Source organism: Microtus ochrogaster, chromosome 16 (genome assembly GCF_000317375.1).
Source record: "Microtus ochrogaster isolate Prairie Vole_2 chromosome 16, MicOch1.0, whole genome shotgun sequence".
Lineage (NCBI taxonomy): Eukaryota > Metazoa > Chordata > Mammalia > Rodentia > Cricetidae > Microtus > Microtus ochrogaster.
This window is the reverse complement of record NC_022018.1, coordinates 29,094,194-29,098,655: the sequence shown is the minus strand read 5'-3', so window position 1 is coordinate 29,098,655 and position 4,462 is coordinate 29,094,194.

Below are 4,462 nucleotides of genomic sequence, written 5' to 3'. Positions count from 1 at the left end.
AAAAAAAAAAAAAAAAAAAAAAAAAAAAAAAAAAAAGCTTTGGGGATACCAGGAAAGCTGAAAGAACAGCTAAGACAGACTTCTCCAACCTAGAACATAGGGATCTACAAGGCTCATAGAACATGGTGCTCATACCTTCCACATTGCCATCCCACAGTGACCTGGGTAAGAGGTGGAAAAGGACATTTCTCTCATGAGCAAGGCTGTCACAGCTTCTTTTATTACAGCAAAGACAGTGGCTGATGGTGTTTAGAAAATGAACAGCCAGATACTTCCTTCAGTGTTCATTTCATTCACTCACTCATTCATTCATTCATTCCAATCTGAGCGATATCTGTTGAATGCCTGATCCATAGCAGCACTAAGGACATTGAGTTCCCTACTTTCAGAGAGCTAATGTCCTAATGTTTAGTCCATATAAACACACATAATGTACCGAGCACATCTCAGAACTAAAATATCCCCAGCACCAGGCTGGAATGATAACTCAGTCACTAAAGCGCTTGCCTTAGTCTGAGTTGTAGCTGCTGAGCCCATGTATAAAAAAACCAGGCATGACACATGCCTATAATCCCAGGAATGGGGAGGTAGAGAAAGGTGGATCCCTGTGGCCCAAGTAGACTTGGCTTGGTTTATTTAAGCAAGCTCCAGGCCATTGGAAAACCCTATCTCAAACAAAACCAAAAACAATCAAACAAAACCCTTGGGACAGTGAGACAGGTGAGATAAAGGAGCAAGCCACCAAACCTGATTAACTAAGTTCCTCCTTCTTCAAACCGGCATGGTAGAGACAGAGAACTGACCTTGAAAATTGTTGTCTGACCACAAACACACACACACACACACACACACACACACACACACACACAAGGGATAACTAGGAGGAGAAGTAGAAGGCACTTAAAGAATAAGAGCTGAGGTTGTCCCCTGGCCTCCACATGGACAATCAAACCCATGCCATGTACCAGCATACACACACACACACACACACACACACACACATGTACCTGTACATACATGAACACATATATAAAAAAGAAAAGAAAGAAGGGAGGGAGGGGGAAGAAGGAGAGGAAATCTCTAATACTGGCTGTACAATTCAAAAGAGAAAGAATTTCATATGGCACACTTATAACTGATCGCATAAGCCTCGTTATCACACACATTAATGTTAGGCAAGAGCTACATTGGTCACTGTGCCTTCTTAGGAAGGAAATTCTGCACTCTGTTATACATTTGGTGATTGTGCTTCCTACAGGACAGCTTCTGGCTCTGTACATTACAAATATCTTTGCTTTTGCTTCCTCATTCTACTGAAGCCAGAACTATGGGAAACATCCATGAGATAACAAGACGCAAAGCTCTGAACCCTCAAGTCACAATGGCAGAGAACAGTTGCTGTAACTCAGAAGGAAGCCATGTCTACACTAGGACAACTGAAGATAATTTAACTGAAGTGAAGAGACTAAACCTCACCTAAGAGAGGGGAGGGGCAGCAGTCCTTAATAATGAAAGCAGCTAAAATCGAATGGTTTGCCAAAATAATTTAAAGACTATATAAGTGAGCATATATATATATATATATATATATATATATATATATATATACTATAAACCCCTTCCATGGCCTTGGGAGGCACCTTCTTCCTCAGCCTCCCAGGCTGAATTTTCATCCTGGCAAATTCATATCTGAGAAAACCTGAGTGATGTGACCATCTAACGAGGCTCAACCCTTTGCATAGCCTTGAATAATTTTTTCCCCCTTGGGAGAACAGAGAAGTCTTCCAGTTGCCCAGATTCCAAGGTCTCGAGGCTGGAGCAGATTTATGTCCAAGACTCATAAACACAAACTTAAGTCAGGCTTCTTCAGAAGTTCCAGTAAAAGATACTAAGTTGATTAATCCTTTCTTCTGTCTTTAGGCCTGCCCTTCTTCCTGTTCTCCTTTGTATAATCCTCCTGATGTTGCTTATTGTTCAGAGTCTCCTTTGCTGACTTTCCACGCTGTCCTTTCTGATCCTCAGAATCTTCAGCTAAGTCCTCCCAGGCTTTCTACCCACACTTTACTCTCCCAGTGATTCCCCTCTCCCATCTTCCTCTCCTTCCTCCCCATCATCCTCCCCATCCACATCCTTTTTCTCCCTCCTCTCCCATCTTCTTCTCCTTCCTCCCCATCGTCCTCCCCATCCACATCCTTTTTCTCCCTCCTCTCCCCCTTCCTCTCCTTCTCTCTTTATATCAGAATCTCTGCCTCTCTCTCTGTTTGTATATGTGTGTGTTCTTGTTTCTTCCCTAGTCTCTGATTCTCCATCTATTCCCAGTACCTTCCATAACTTTGAAAAGCTTTTATGAGCCCTTTCCCTTCATGCTTCCGACCAGGGCACAAGACCAGAACAGTGGGAACTTGTCCAAGAGTTCCAGGTAGCACATGTGTAGTGCCCCTGAAGGGCAGGTCCCATGGTATAGTCTATGTCCCAGACACAAGAGATGAACAGGTCAGATGTCTGGGACACTCTTCCTAAATAACAGTTTTTCTTTAATTCTACTCCTGTCTTTCCAAAGACTTGTATAAGCTGCATATTTATTACCCTATTAATGACTTCTACATAACTTTGATTTACTATAAAGAATAAAGCAAAGAACTTGTCCTCAAACAAACTCTTTCTCTAGAGTTTAGGGACATAAAGCCATAATTGCAGAAACATATCACATGCAAGTAATAAAACAGATGATGTTTACTATGATGAATGTGCCAGATCGGAGGAGGGAAAGCCTAGGACCATTGAATTCCTTGCAGAAGAGCAGGGCTGGACTGCCAGTGGAGGCAGAATGGGCTTGCAGAACCAGAAGAGAAAGAGAACATCTTAAAAATAACAAGTGGAGCCAAGCAGAGTCTGGAGGATGTGCCAAAATGGTCTAAGAAGAGTGAGGAGACTGTTTGATCCAGACTCTGATAGCAAGCCAGTGGGTAGTGAGGACGTGGGTCTGTCTCATTAGGAACAAGTTGCCATAGTAAATACTGTGGAGCAGGCAGCTTAAACAGCAGGCATTCTGTTTCTTTGTGTGGAAGGTTGACACGTCCAAGGTTAACAAACCAGCAAGATTTGCTTTCTTATAAGAACTGCCTTCCTGATTCGCAGGCCACTGGTGTTTGACCTTGCTTTCAAGGGGCAGAAGAAACAAAGTCTCTTTCGTCTCTTTTAATAAGGTGATTAACCTTTCTGGATTAGAGCCCCATCCTTATTATTGCCACTGAACTTTAACTACCTCTATAAAGGTACTCAATTCAGTCACAATGGAGTGAGGGCTAGAAGATGTGAAGCTGGGGGAACATGATATTCGATCCAGAGCAGAGACCCATCATCGCACGAAGTTAAAAGAGTTACGGATGCAAAGAGAGTTCAGTCTGTTAGGTGCTTGCTGTGCAGGCACAGGACTGAGTCTGACTTCGAGCCCATATGAAAAAGGCAGGTATGGCAATGCACATTTGTGATCGCTGCTATCAAGGACAGAATACACGCAATCTTTGGGGCTCACTAGCCATCCAGCCTAGCCAAACTGCAGAATTCCAAGCCAAGCAAGAGACCCTAACTCAGAAATCAAGGCAGACGGCACCTGCGTGCCAATGCCTCCTGCTGACCTCTGGCCTCCGCACAAGTGTGTACACATCTGTACATGCGCCCACTCTCATGAATGCACTTCCCTCCCCCAAACATACACCTTCTGGGGACATTCCCATCTCACCTCTAGCCAGCACCTAAGAGGAGGGGAAAACTGATAAAATTTCCTCACTACCTGAGACTTCCTTGAGTCTCTTGGGGTTAAAAGTATAGGCAGTCCCGGTTCTGCATGGCTGAAGCACCCCGGTCTAGTGGATGAGACCATCAAGAGCAAAATCCAACCTGCACTGAGACCTCTAAAAGTCATCTCGTTGGGGATAAGGACTCAACCTAGCGTGGTTTTCTGCCCCTCCCAGAAACTTTCAGAATTGTAAACTTTCAGACTCACACAGAGAAAATCCAAAGTTTAGCCCCACAAATTTGTAAACAAAATCGCCGCATCCTAAAGAGTCCTTCCTTGGGTTTAGGTGTTTTCTCTAAGAAGTTTTAGAACTGCCTTGTCTTCCTGGAGGGAACCCAGCCGACTATTGCTGGTACCAGTCTTCCCAAGGATCACTATAATAGCAGAGAAAACAGAAAGAATCCACGCACACATAGAACTCAGCTACAAGGGAGGTAATTTAAGTTAAAGCCCATCTGGGGTTGGTGAGGATGATACAGCAAGAGAGGAAGTGAGGCAGAAGAACCCTGGAAACCTAGGGTTTATTTTCCACGAAGACTGGATGATTTAGAAGCAATCTAATTTTGGCTCATGGTTCTGGCAATCAGGAAGTATCAGAACATGGCACTGGTGCCCAATGAAGCCCTTTGTGCTGTGTCATACCAGGGCAACAGAAGGCAATAT